Below are 15210 nucleotides of genomic sequence, written 5' to 3' on the forward strand. Positions count from 1 at the left end.
CACTTGTGGTTTGTTTCCTCCTGCCTCTTAATAGAGAGGGATAAACCGTCTGACACTTGCAGTCTATTTCCTCCCCTTGGGAGGACCCCTAGGCTTCCTGCCTGTTACCCTCTCAGAAGGATCCTCCCTGACAGCGTTCAGGAGGAGCATGGCCCTGCCAACACCTTTATTTTGGACTTCTGGCCTCCAGACTTGTGAGAGAATAAATTATTATAAAAATGATTTATTATCTGTTATTATAAGCCACTTCATTTGTGCTACTTTGTTATGACAGCCCTGGGAAATGAACATGTCCCTCTCTGGTGATTTTCTCTAGTTACCCCCGGTCAACACACAACAATTACATCTTGTTGCCGTTCAGGGAGATGAAATGGCAGGTCTTACATAGGTGTGGGTCAGCAGGGCACTAAAGGGGAATGCAGGCTGCCTCCACATTAGTCTCCCCTGAGAATAGCATGGTGATGGCAGCAATCACCTAGGGAGGACATGGATCCTGGAGGTCAGCTGCTGACCAAAACCAAATCAAGCTGAGACTCACTCCAGAGCAGAGTGACATTCAAGTAAACCGTGATCATGAAGTAGCTAATGTGCAAGGCCAAATTCAGAAACAACAGGAGACTTTTACCCCCAACCCTACTTACATAGTGGGATGGGGAGTAGTGCCTGGATCCTACTGTTCTTTAGGCAGGGAGACAGAAATGGCAGATGCTTAAGAGACATGTCGTGCTCTGCCTCTGTGGTGGTTCAGAACCATTTCCAGACTGTTCATCAGAAATCATGGGGGCCAGAAGGAAGTGACACAATATTTTCCAAGTGTTGAAAGAAAAGAACTGTCAACCCAGAATTCTATAACCAGAGAAAACATCCTTCAAGAATGAAAGGACAGAGACCATCAGGGATACTCAAATCTCAGTCACCATCTTACTTCAACCTCATAAGAGATTTCAGCTGATGCCAACATGAAGCAGAAGAACCATCCAGTCAAGCCCTGTTCAAATTTCTGACCCACAGGATTGTGAGCAAATAAAACACTTGTTTTGGAAAACAAAAAAAAAGAATGAAAGGACAGAGACTACCCTGGTGGTCCACTGTCTAAGAATCTACCTTGAAATGCAGGGGGCATGGGTTCAATTGCTGGTTGGGGAACTAAGATCCCACATGCCTCAGGGCAACTAAGCCCACCCACCGCAATTAGAAGCCCACATGCTTAGAGGTTTCCCTGGTGGCTCAGACAGTAAAGAATCCGCCTACAATGCAGGAGACCTGGGTTCAATCCCTGGGTCAGGAAGATCTCCTGGAGAGGGAAATGGCGACCCACCCCATTCAAAATTCTTGCCTGGAGAATTCCATGGACAGCGGAGCCTGGCAGATTACACTCCATGGGGTTGCAAAGAGTTGGACACAACTGAGCAACTAACATATTACATTACATTGTGCAACTAAGACCCGATGCAGCCAAATAAATAAATAAAATAAAAATAACTGCATGCATGTACAGTCAAAGTTGGGCAATTATGAACAAATAAGATATACTTCTGAATAAAGTACTGCTCATGATCACTGTGCTCAGCACCACCAAGAAGGTGGGCAGACCACCTAAGCTGCCCCTATCGTCAACCTGCTGATCTGCCCCCACCCTCACTCCTTTTAGGAACCAGACTGTCCTCCTCAGAGAGTGAGCCAGGGCACCTGTTTTCTCTTATCACTCCCCCCTGCTATAGCACAGGTCCCAGTAAATCTGTACCTGAATTTCTCATCTGAATTCTTACCAGTTTCTATTAATTAAAGTGTCCAAGGACCTGAGTCGGTAATTGTGTCATCTTTGTTTTGTTTCTATTTTTTAGTTTTAGTCTCTGGTTGAGCCCTTGTGATGAATAATTTAAATGAGTACATTTTGGATGAGAGGGGAAAAAAAAAAAAAGAACAGACCAATTTGCAAAGTTTCAATTAAAAAAAAAAAGGCACAAATTTGCAAATTTTCATCCAAAGCACAGAGCTCCCTAATGCTGGGGTGAAGAAATGCAGCAGGAATCAAAGGTAAAAATGGCATTTTCCAAGCCTCCCTTAACAGAAACGGATTCCCTGGTGGCTCAGACGGTAAAGAGTCTGCCCGAAATGTGGGAGACCCGAGTTCGATCCCTGGGGTGGGAAGATCACCTGGAGAAGGAAGTAGCAACCCACTTCAGTATTCTTGCCTGGAAAATCCCATCGGCAGAGGAACCTGGCAGGCTACAGTCTATAAGGTCACAAAGAGTCAGACCCGACTGAATGACTTCACTTTCACTTTTCAGTTGCTCAGTTATGTCTGACTCTTTGTGGCCCCATGGACTGTAGTCCACCAGGCTCCTCCGTCCATGGAATTTTCCAGGCAAGAAAACTGGAATTGGTTGCCATTTCCTTCTCCAGGGAATCTTCCCAACCTAGGGATTGAACCTGTGACTCTTGGGTCTCCTGCAATGGCAGGAGGATTCTTTACCACTAACACTATCTGGGAAGACATATTAGATTATATTTTACACATAAAATTAAACAGCAAAAAGATCAATACTTTTGTATTATCCCCAGGACTTCAACCATACAGTCAAATGTGTATGTTCCTAAAAATAAGGGTGCACCTTATTTTATTAGAGTAAATCTGTACCTTACTATGATAGGTATCATGAAACTTTAGCCACAAATCTGTCTATAGACAATAAAAATTCAGACATATAGAATGTAAAGCTACCAAGTAATACCTAGTACAGATGTCAGCAAAACAATAGTTTCCAACTGTGGACAAGAAACATCCTTCTACATTGGAATAAATGAAGAAAGTGCCTTGGGGCAACTACCAAAAATGACACCATTGGCGGTCCTAAGATGGTGGAGGAATAGGACGGGGAGACCACTTTCTCCCACATAAATTCATCAAAAGAACATTTAAACACTGAGTAAATTCCACAAAACAACTTCTGAATGCCAGCAGAGGACATCAGGCACCCAGAAATGCAGCCCATTGTCTTCGAAAGGAGGTAGGAAAAAATATAAAAGACAAAAAGAGAGACAAAAGAGGTAGGGATGGAGTTCTGTCCCTGAAAGGGAGTCTTAAAAAGAGAGAAGTTTCCAAACACTAGGAAACACTCTCACTGCCGAGTTTGTGGTGAGCCTTGGAACCACAGAGGGCAACATAATTGGGAGGAAAAATAAATAAATAATTAAAACCCACAGATTACGTGCCCAATGGTAACTCCCCCAGCGGAGAAGCAGCACAGACACCTGCACCTGCAACTAGCAAGCAGGGGCTGCATTGCTTGGAGTAAGGACCGGGCTTGAATGCCCCTAGGGCAATCTGAGGGAACTAACTTGGGCTATCAAACCAGACTGTGGGATAGCTACCACACGAAAAGCCCTAACCTAAGACACTGCCAGGCCCGCTCACAGAACAAAGGACTGAACAGAGCTAACTGGCTGCAGACCATCCCCCTCCAGTGATAGGCAGCCAGAACCGGAAGTGGGCAATCACAGCTGCAGAGAGGCATTATCTACCAAACTACAAGCAGGCTTCTTTGCTAACTAAGACTTCTTGGGCTTCTGGACAGTCAACATCCGTCTGAGAAGGTACGCCAGTTGTACACCCAGAAAACCAAGCGTCAGGGAAGGGGGAGGCGATAAGTCGCAGCGATGGTGTTTGCCAAACACTTCATCACCTGAGCTGCTTGGACCTGGGGAGGGCACAAAATACAGGCCCAACCGAGTCTGTGCCTCTGAGGACTATCTGAGTGCCTGAACCTGAGCGGCTTAGACCTGGAAGGGGCACTCAGACCAGGGCCAGCCTCAGATGGTTCCCAGCAAAGCAACCTAGAACCTGAGCAGTGTGGGCAGAGAGGGCAAACACCCCGTGAGCGGGGGCAGGCCCACTGTGGCTGAGAACCTGCGAGCACATGCCAGTGTTATTTGTTTGCAGCATCTCTCCCTCCCCACAGTGCAACTGAACAGGTGAGCCTAAAAAAGTGTCCACCACCGCCCCCTTGTGTCAGGGCAGAAATCAGACACTGAAGAGACCAGAAAACAGAAGAAGCTCAAACAGAGGGAACCACTTTGGAAGTGACAGATGCAATAGATTAAAACCCTGTAGTTAGTACCGAATACATAGGAAGGGGCCTATAGATCTTGAGAAATATAAGCCGGACCAAGGAACTATCCGAAAATGAACTGACCCCACACTGCCCACAACAACACCAGAGAAAATCCTAGATACATTTTTACTATTTTTATTATCATTCTTATTTTTAAAATTTTTTTTAATTTTTAAGTCCTCTATTACTTCTTTAATTTTCATTTTTATAACCTACTATTACTTTGCAAAAAAAAAAAAAAAGAGGCACTATTTTTAAAGCAAACTTCATATATATTTTTTGTTTAAAATTTTTCTGACTTTTGTTTTTCCTTTCTTTTCTTTAATATTGTATTTTTGAAAATCCAACCTCTACTCTAGATTTTTAATCTTTGCTTTTTGGTATTTATTATCAATTTTGTACCTTTAAGAACCCAATCTTCAGTACCCATTTTTACCTGGGAGTGAGATTATTGGCTTGACTGCTCTCTCCCCCTTTGGACTCTCCTTTTTCTCCACCAGGTCACCTCTATCTCCTCCCTCCCCCTTATCTTCTCTACCCAACTCTGTGATTCTCTTTGTGTGATCCAGATGGTGGAGAACACTTAGGGAACTGATTACTGGCTGGATCTGTCTCTCTTCTTTTGATTCCCCCCCTTTATCCTGCTGGCCACCTCTGTCTCCTTCCTCCCTCTTCTCCTCTCTGTATAACTCTGTGAACATCTCTGAGCAGTCCAGCCTGTGGAGAGCACATAAGGAAGTGATTACTGGCTAGCTTGCTCTCTTCTCTTTTGATTCCACCTCATCTCATTCAGGTCATGTCTAACTTCCTCCTCCCTCTTCTCTTCTCCATGTAACTCTGTGAATCTCTCTGGGTGTCCCTCACTGTGAAGAAACTTTTCATCTTTAACCTAGATGTTTTATCAAAGGTGCTGTATAGATGGAGAAGTCTTGAGGCTACTGTAAAAATAAGACTGAAAACCAGAAGCAGGAGGCTTAAGTCCAAATCCTGAGAACACCAGAGAACTCCTGGCTCCAGGGAACATTAATTGACAGGAGCTCACCAAACGCCTCCATACCTACACTGAAACCAAGCACCACCAAAGAGCCAACAAGTTCCAGAGCAAGACATACCATGCAAATTCTCCAGCAACACAGGAACACAGCTCTGATCTTCAATATACAGGCTGCCCAAAGTCACTCCAAACCCATTGACATCTCATAACTCATTACTGGACACTTCATTGCACTCCAGAGAAGAAATCCAGCTCCACCCACCAGAACATCAACACAAGCTTCCCTAACCAGGAAACCTTGACAAGCCACCCGTACAACCCCACCCACAGCGAGGAAACTCCACAATAAAGAGAACTCCACAAACGGGCAGAGTACAGAAAGGACACCCCAAACACAGCAATATAAACAAGGCGAAGAGACAGAGGAATACCCAGCAGGTAAAGGAACAGGATAAATGCCCACCAAACCAAACAAAAGAGGAAGAGGTAGGGAATCTACCTGATAAAGAATTCCAAATAATGATAGTGAAAATGATCCAAAATCTTGAAATCAAAATGGAATCACAGATAAATAGCCTGGAGACAAGGATTGAGAAGATGCAAGAAAGATTTACCAAGAACCTAGAAGAAATAAAAAAGAGTCAATATATAATGAAGAATGCAATAAATGAGATCAAAACACTCTGGAGGGAACAAATAGTAGAATAATGGAGGCAGAAGATAGGATTAGTGAAGTGGAAGATAGATTGGTAGAAATAAATGAATCAGAGAGGAAAAAAGAAAAACGAATTAAAAGAAATGAGGACAATCCCAGAGACCTCCAGGACAATGGTAAATGCCCCAACATTTGAATCATAGGAGTCCCAGAAGAAGAAGACAAAAAGAAAGACCATGAGAAAATACTTGAGGAGATAATAGTTGAAAACTTCCCTAAAATGGGGAAGGAAATAATCACCCAAGTCCAAGAAACCCAGAGAATCCCAAACAGGATAAACCCAAGGCAAAACACACCAAGACACATACTAATCAAATTAACAAAGATCAAACACAAAGAACAAATATTAAAAGCAGCAAGGCAAAACAACAAATAACACACAAGGGGATTCCCATAAGGATACAGCTGATCTTTCAATAGAAACTCCTCAGGCCAGGAGGGAATGGCAGGACATACTTAAAGTGATGAAAGAAAATAACCTACAGCTCAGATTACTGTACCCAGCAAGGATCTCATTCAAATATGAAGGAGAAATCAAAAGCTTTACAGACAAGCAAAAGCTGAGAGAATTCAGCACCACCAAACCAGCTCTCCAACAAATGCTAAAGGATTTTCTCCTCAATGGTGAAAAATTGAAAGCATTTCCCCTAAATGCAGGAACAAGACAAGGGTGCCCAATTTCACCACTACTATTCAACATAGTTTTGGAAGTCTTGGCCACAGCAATCAGAGCAGAAAAGGAAATAAAAGGAATCCAAATAGGAAAAGAAGAAGTAAAATTCTCACTGTTTGCAGATGACATGATCCTCTACATAGAAAACCCTAAAGACTCCACCAGATAACTACTAGAGCTAATCAATGAATATGGTAAAGTTGCAGGATATAAAATCAACACACAGAAATCCCTTGCATTCCTATACACTAATAATGAGAAAATAGAGAAATTAAGGAAACAACTCCATTCATCATTGCAACGAAAAGAATAAAATACTTAGGAATATATCTACCTAAAGAAACTAAAGACCTATATATAGAAAACTATAAAACACTGGTGAAAGAAATCAAAGAGGACACTAATAAATGGAGAAATATACCATGTTCATGAATCAGAAGAATCAGTATAGTGGAAATGAGTATACTACCCAAAGGAATCTATAGATTCAATGCAATCCCTATCAAGCTACAAATGGTATTTTTCACAGTGCTAGAACAAATGATTTCACAATTTGTATGGAAATACAAAAAACCTCGAATAGCCAAAGCAATCTTGAGAAAGAAGAATGGAACTGGAGGAATCAACCTGCCTGACTTCTAGCTTTACTACAAAGCCACAGTCATCAAGACAGTATGGTACTGGCACAAAGACAGAAATATAGATCAATGGAGCAAAATAGAGAGCCCAGAGATAAATCCACGCACCTATGGTCAACTTATCTTTGACAAAGGAGGCAAGAATATACAATGGAGAAAAGACAATCTCTTTAACAAGTGGTGCTGGGAAATCTGGTCAACCACTTGTGAAAGAATGAAACTAGAACACTTTCTAACACCACACAAAAAAATAAACTCAAAATGGAATAAGGATCTAAACATAAGACCAGAGACTATAAAGCTCCTAGAGGAAAACATAGGCAAAACACTCTCTGACATAAATCACAGCAGGATTCTCTATGACCCACCTCCCATAATATTGGAAATAAAATAAAAAATAAACCAATAGGACCTAATTAAAATTAAAAGCTTCTGCACAACAAAGGAAACTCTAAGCAAGGTGAAAAGACAGCATTCAGAATGGGGGGAAATAATAGCAAATGAAGCAACTGACAAAGAACTAATCTCAAAAATATACAAGCAACTCCTGCAGCTCAATTCCAGAAAAATAAACGACCCAATCAAAAAATGGGCCAAAGAACTAAACAGACATTTCTCCAAAGAAGACATACAGATGGCTAACAAACACATGAAAAGATGCTCAACATCACTCATTATCAGAGAAATGCAAATCAAAACCACAATGAGGTGCCATTTCATGCCAGTCAGAGTGGCTGCTATCCAAAAGTCTACAAGTAATAAATGCTGGAGAGGGTGTGGAGAAAAGGGAACCCTCTTACACTGTTGGTGGGAAGGCAAACTAGCACAGCCACTATGGAGAACAGTGTGGAGGTTCCTTAAGAAACTGGAAGTAGAACTGCCTTATGACCCAGCAATCCCACTGCTGGGCATACACACCAAGGAAATCAGAATTGAAAGAGACACGTGTACCCCAATGTTCATCGCAGCACTGTTTATAATAGCCAGGACATGGAAGCAACCTAGATGTCCATCAGCAGATGAATGGATAAGAAAGCAGTGGTACATATACACAATGGAGTATTACTCAGCCATTAAAAAGAATACATTTGAATCAGTTCTAATGAGATGGATGAAACTGGAGCCAATTATACAGAGTGAAGTAAGCCAGAAAGAAAAACATCAATACAGTATACTAATGCATATATATGGAATTTAGAAAGATGGTAACCATAACCCTGTATGCAAGACAGCAAAACAGACACAGATGTATAGAACAGTCTTTTGGACTCTGTGGGAGAGGGAAAGGGTGGGATGATTTGGGAGAATGGCATTGAAACGTGTATAATATCATATATGAAATGAATCGCCAGTCCAGCTTCGATGCAGGATACAGGATGCTTGGGGCTGGTGCACTGGGATGACCCAGAGGGATGGTATGGGGAGGGAGGTGGAAGGTGGGTTCAGGATGGGGAACACGTGCACACCCGTGGTGGATTCATGTTGATGTACGGCAAAACCAATACAATATTGTAATGTAAAAGAAATAAATAAATCCAAAAAAAAAAAAAAAAAAAAAGAAATGCCAATGGCTTTACTGTCCGACTGTCTTGGTGCAGTGAGGGCTGCCTGGGTTTGTTGAGGTCCCAACCTTTGTTCTTTCTGCTTTTTCAGCCTTTGTGTCTACTTTCCCATCAGTTCTTTGCTCAGACCAATACTTGCCAACACAACCATGAGCAAATCTGGCAAATGGACTGTCTTGGTCAAACTGGAAGCACAGGTTCCAGAATATTTTGAGCAACACTGGTGGGGCCACTTGTCATCAACTCCAGAGGCAAGCAAAGAGCTCTCTGCCTACTTCTTCCTTTCTATCAGATTACACCTTTGAAATAGGCCCTGGCTGTTAAAACTCCATGAGCTTCTCAGTATACCCAAGGTTCTCTAACTTAAAAAATAAACTCTGCAACAACAACAACAACAAAAGACACCATTGATGATGAGCTTGGCCTTCTAGCCAAACTCTTGTCAAAGCAAAAATCTGCTTGTTGCCACTTGTTATGTGGTTGTAAATTTCACTTTGGACCTGGTTCTTGAAATGCAGTCTGTTGAAACTTTCATACAGCCATATTAGTACTGTTTGGGTTTGGAAATCAAGGAGACTAAGGGAGGCAAGGGGTGTTAAAAAGAGGTATTTCCAAACCAGTGGCCTCTACTTATACAGACTTTCCTTGGTACCCAAATGCAGAGGAGCACAGTGTAAACGGCTACGTGTGCTGCCAGGTTATGTGTCAATGACTACACAATTGGATTCTACCAGCTTTGTTCTTCACAGACACAACCTGCCATCAAATAGAGAAATATGGCCACAGTATTGGTAGAAATTTGGGGGCATAGTATTTCCAGCGAAATTAGTGATTTACAAAGCAGTTCTAAGTGAAGTACCCAGTGAGGAGCCAACATTGGAAAGACTTTAAGAAATCCAGCGGTAAGAAACAAACAAGTACTGTTCTCAAGCTGTATGAGAAACCACCCCAGAATATGAAACCACAAGGGAGAAATAGTAAGCCATTATCATAAACAGCCCCTACAAAATAAAGGGCAAAGGAGGCCAAAATCTGTGAAACAGGAAGTGCATCATCAAGTATCTTAGCTCAGTCAACAGCAGGAGATCCTGAGACAGAGGGGAAAATCAGGAACCTAGAGAAGACACTTTCAGTGCTTTCAGCACTCAAACAGCCTGAAATAACAGACAGCAAACAGCTGGAGGAGGAAAAATGGAGAAAATTTTAAAAGAGACAGATCTTCTTCAGCAGCTAAAAGATTTAGAATTGAGTCTTTTAAATATTCATAGAAAATAAGTTGCATACCAGAAATCAGTACAAATATATCTTCTTGTTAAACCTGATGGAATGTTCTGAATATTCTTTGGCCCACATTTGTTGTTCACCTGTTATTTATTTAATATTCTGAATACACAGGAAAGGTTCTAATGTTTGTTCAATTGATTTGTTTGCAATGTGGCTAGGATGAGGAGTAAGATGTGTTGTTTTTTCAACCAAAGCTTGTTGAACTAAAAGAGAGATATTACTATGTACTCAGGGACAGGATCTCATACATGAGTTAAAACATCTTAAGAAGATTTTGTAAATATTTGCTTATTTAGCTGTGTCAAGTCTTAGCTGTGGCACACAGGATCTTTGCTGTGGCTCATGGGCTTAATTGCCTCACGATACATGGGATCATTGTTCCCTGACCAAGGATGGAAACTGCATCCCCTGCACTGGAAGGAGGCTTCCTAACCACTGGACCACCAAGGAAGTCCCTTTATTTGTTTTGTGTGTTTGTGTGTGTGTGTTTTTTAAGAGAGGAGAGCAAAGAAAAGTGAGTGACCAAAAAGGGAGAGGAATCCTGTGTGCTGACTCTTGTACTCTGCAGAGTCTCTGGTAAATTGTCTAAAACTGAAAAAAGAAAAAAAAGGCTGAATATGAATAAATGTGTGTTAATGCTGGATTTTTAAAAACAGTGAAAACTCTGCATTAGAGTCATAGGCTGAAATAGAAACAATGCTTAATTTCATAGGAATGAGGAAACAGAAAAAGCTGAGGAAGAAGTAAGAAGAACTCAGAAATTGTGGGAAGGACTTTGAACTCTTACATTTGTGGTAATTTCAGCCTGGACCAAATTTCACCAATTCATCAAGGAGTAGGGGATCTCAAGTGACATCTGAGTGACAAATCATAAATTGAGGGTCTTGGACATATTAAATATCAGGATATAATTCAAAATGGAGTCTTCTGTCACCAAGGATTTTACAATATACTTGGAGATACAGACAAGAAATATGCATAGCAAGCCTGATCTGGGTGTGCAATAAACGTGATAGAATCAAATAGAGGCACTTCAGTCAGTCTTGGGTGAGTCAGAAAACTTTCCTTTAGAATATGAGATTTAAAGGACTTCCCTGGTGGTCCAGGAGTTAAGACTCCATGCTTCCATTGCAGGGAGCATGGGTTCAATCCCTGGTAGGGGAACTACGATCTCATGTGACACATGGCAAGGACCCCCCCCCCCCCAAAAGTGAGATTTAAAATGAATATTCCATGATGAACTGGGGTCAAAGTCATCCACAGCATGTGTGTGTATGTCTGGGAAGGTGGGGGACTGGGAGAAGTGTGAGAGCTGCTGCAGGAAGCAATGCAGGCAGAAGGGCAGGAGACTCGGGTATGACTGCAGGACTAAGAATAGTGGAGATCTGAATGGACGCCCCACCATGAAGAGCTTTGCTTAAAATACCAAGGAGTCTAGAATTTGTAAAACAGTTGAGAAGCATACAAGGATAATAAGTGAAAGGATATCATGACTCTATTTCTTCCTCATTTATAGAGTGCTTTTATCATTAAATGGGTCTTGGATTTTGTCAAGCTTATTTCTGTATCTATTGAGATGATCATGTGATTTTTGCCCTTCATTCTACTGATATGGTGGAACACATTGACTGACATTCATATATTGAATCAATCTGGCTTTCCTGGGGTAAATCCAGGAATATACTTGCTCTTATAAGTTGCTGTACTCTATTAGTATTTTTTTGAGGGTTTTATGTCTATATTCATAAGGTTATTAGTCTGTAGTTTCCTTTTCTTGTAATATCTTTGTCTGGATAATACTGAGCTCATACAAAAGTGAAGTACTTTCTCCTCTCTTACTTTTTGTTTGAGAAGTATTAGTGTTCAGTCAGTTCAGTTCAGTCGCTCACTCATGTCTGACTCTTTGCGACCCCATGGACTGCAGCACGCCAGGCCTCCCTGTCCATCACCAGCTCCCAAAGCTTGCTCAAACTCATGTCCATTGAGCCGGTGATGCCACACAACCATCTCTTCCTCTGTCGTCCCCTTCTCCCACCATCAATCTTTCCCAGCATCAGGGTCTTTTCCAATGAGTCAGTTCTTTGCATCAGGTGGCCAAAGTATTGGAGTTTCAGCTTCAGCATCAGTCCTTCCAATGAATATTCAGGGTTGATTTTCTTTAGGACTGACTGGTTTGATCTCCTTGTTGTCCAAGGGACTCTCAAGAGTCTTTTCCAGCACCATAATTTGAAAGCATCACTTCTTCAGTGCTCAGCCTTCTTTATGGCCCAACTCTCACATTCGTACTGACTATTGGAAAAACCGTAGCTTTGACTATATGGACCTATGTTGGCAAGTGATGCCTCTATTTTTTAATAGGCTGTCTAGGTTTGTCATAGCTTTCCTTCTAAGGAGCTAGTGTCTTTTAATTTCATGACTGCAGTCAATGCAGTGATTTTGGCGCCCAAGAAAAGAAAATCTGTCAGTGCTTCCACTTTTTCCCCTTCTATTTTCCAGGATGTAATGGGACCTGATGCCATGATCTTAGTATTTTGAATGCTGAGTTTCAAACCAACTTTTTCACTCTCCTCTTTCACCCTCATCAAGAGGCTCTTTAGTTCCTCTTCACTTTCTGCCATAAGGGTGGTGTCATCTGCATATCTGAGGTTATTGATATTTCTCCCAGAAATCTTGATTCCAGCTTGTGATTCATCCAACCCAGCATTTCTCATGATGCACTCTGTGTGCAAGTTAAACAAAAAGGGTGACAATATTTAGCCTTGTACTCCTTTCCCAATTTTGAACCAGTCAGTTGTTCCATGTCCAGTTCTGTTGCTTCTTGAGCTGCATACAGGTTTCTCAGGAGACAGGTAAGGTGATCTAGTACTCCCATCTTTTAAAGAATTTTTGACACTTTTTTGTGACCCAGAGTCAAAGGGTCTTGTGGTTGAAGAGCCCCCCATGAAACAGCATCAGTCTCATATGGTTTCACAGGAGAATTCTGCTAAACCCTCAGCAAAGAATCCCACTTTTACCTAAGTTATCCCAGAATATAAGGAAATAAGGGAAACCTTCAAATTCTAAAAAGTAAATGTAACTTTGAGCTGCAAAGCTGACAAAGTCTGTATAAAAAAAAATCTAGTTACATATATCATTTATGAATGTCAGTTCAAAAATCCTAATAAAATATTAACAGAATCTGACATTTTTAAAAGGGTTCAATCTTTACCAAGTGGGATTTATTCTGGAAAGCTAGAGTGAGGGAGAAGTTTCAATAAGAGGAAAATCATTAATATAATCTACCAATAGTAATTCATGGTAAAAACATTCTACAAAATGTGAATTGACATGTACTTTCTTATCTATTTCTCTACTCACCTACTTACTTGATGGGGAAATACTTCGTTACTAAAACTAAAACCATCTCCACCTCACTTTCCCATGGTATTTGAGAAATCTGTCAATGCAAAGAGAAGAAGAAGTAACTATAGGAATGAGAATTAAAAAAAGAACAAAGAGGGAAGCCAGAATATAAATAATATGGAAAAGCCCCTTAGAGTTCTGGCACGCAAATAGAAAAATCAGTGGAAGAAAACAGAAAATCTAGAAAAACACTCATTTGCCTAGGAAAATTTAGTATATAATAAAAGCAATATCCTATATCAGTGGAGAGAAGATGGACATTGTAATTAAATAATCATTTTAAAGCATATAAAAGTGGATTCATCCCTTGTGTCAACCAAAGAAATATACCAAATGCATCAGATATTTGTTAAAAAATTAAACTATGTACTTTTGGAAGAAAACAGATAAATTCTTTCAAAACCTGAGAGTGAGGAAAACTTTTTAACTTACTGAAAGCACAGATGGAATGTGGAATCCAATTGACAAAGTTGACCTCAAATTTCTAGTTACAGGTCCAGAGCTTGGAAGTCACTACTCCATTCAAAGAATTAGTCAAAAGCTGAACAGACTGAAATATCAACTCTTAAATCCTTAACAGATTCCTTTAAGGACACAGGGCAAAGTGCCGCCCCCTAGACTGGAGAACAGACAGGCAAATACAGGGAGTCATGGCTTAGTTGAGCAGAGACTGACTCACCATGGACACTGTGCTGGGGCAGGAAAACCTAGGCTGTGATTGACCAATTGCTTGACAGTCAGGATGGCCCATTCATAGAGTGACCCCACACTTTTGTGTGTTTTAATCCTGGAAGCCCCACTAGGTTCTGATAGTACATATCCAAAAAATTCCCTGGTGCTTCCTGCAGGGGAGGGGAAAAGAAACCAGTTTGATACAGGACAGGGTATCTTGTTCTTCTCAAAAGGCCTGCCTTCAGAGGAAAGCAGTTAACCAGACTTTGACCTTCTGCAGTTTTATCAGAGCCTAACTCACCATTAACCACAACACAGAGCTGCCAGAACTTACACAGGACTGAGAGATAAACTCTTGGAAGGTACAAACAGAAACTTGTATACACCAGGACGCAGGAGAAAGGAGCAGTGACCCCACAAGAAACTGATTAAGACTTGCCCAGGAGTGTCTAGGAGTCTCCAGCTGAGTCATGGGTCAGTGGTGGCCTGCTGCAGGGTTGGGGGCAGTGTACTGCATGTGCATGCATAGGATCTTTTAAAGGAGGTCGCCATTATCTTCGTTACCTCCACCATAGTTTGGCTCCAGGTAAATAGCAGGGAGGGAACACAGCTCCACCCATCAACAGAAAATTGGATTAAAGATTTACTGAGCATGGCCCTGCCCTTCAGAACAAGACCCAGTTCTCACCCCAATAGTCAGTCTATCCCATCAGGAAGCTTCCATAAGCCTCTTATCCTCCTCCATCAGAGGGCAGACAGAATGAAAACTAACCAATCTGATCACATGGACCACAGCCTCCTCTAATTCAATGAAACTACGAACCATGTCATGTAGGGCCACTCAAGATGGACTGGTCATGGTGGAGAGTTCTGACAAAATGTGGTCCACTGAAGAAGGGAATGGCAAACCACTTCAGTATTCTTGCCTTGAGAACCCCATTAACAGTATGAAAAGGCAAAAAGATAGGACACTGAAAGATGACCTCCCAGGTCAGTAGGTTCCCAATATGCTACTGGAGATCAGTGGAGAAATAACTCCAGAAAGAATGAAGAGATGGAGCCAAAGCAAAAACAACACCCAGTTGTGGATGTTACTGGTGATATAAGCAAGGTCTGATGCTGTAAAGAGCAATATTCCATAGGAACATGGAATGT

The 15210-nt window shown here is 41.4% G+C and overlaps 1 protein-coding gene across 1 annotated transcript in view; it reads right to left on the reverse strand.

The window, feature by feature from the left end:
- LOC129658759 (GTPase IMAP family member 7-like) overlaps window positions 1-14193 on the reverse strand; it is a 30447-nt gene extending 16254 nt beyond the window's left edge. Inside the window, exon 1 of the mRNA XM_055589598.1 lies at window positions 13816-14193. The gene's annotated coding sequence lies outside the window, so the exon portion shown is untranslated. The remainder of the gene's footprint in view (window positions 1-13815) is intronic.
- Window positions 14194-15210: the final 1017 nt, after the last annotated feature.

This window comes from Bubalus kerabau, chromosome 8, assembly GCF_029407905.1.
Source record: "Bubalus kerabau isolate K-KA32 ecotype Philippines breed swamp buffalo chromosome 8, PCC_UOA_SB_1v2, whole genome shotgun sequence".
Lineage (NCBI taxonomy): Eukaryota > Metazoa > Chordata > Mammalia > Artiodactyla > Bovidae > Bubalus > Bubalus kerabau.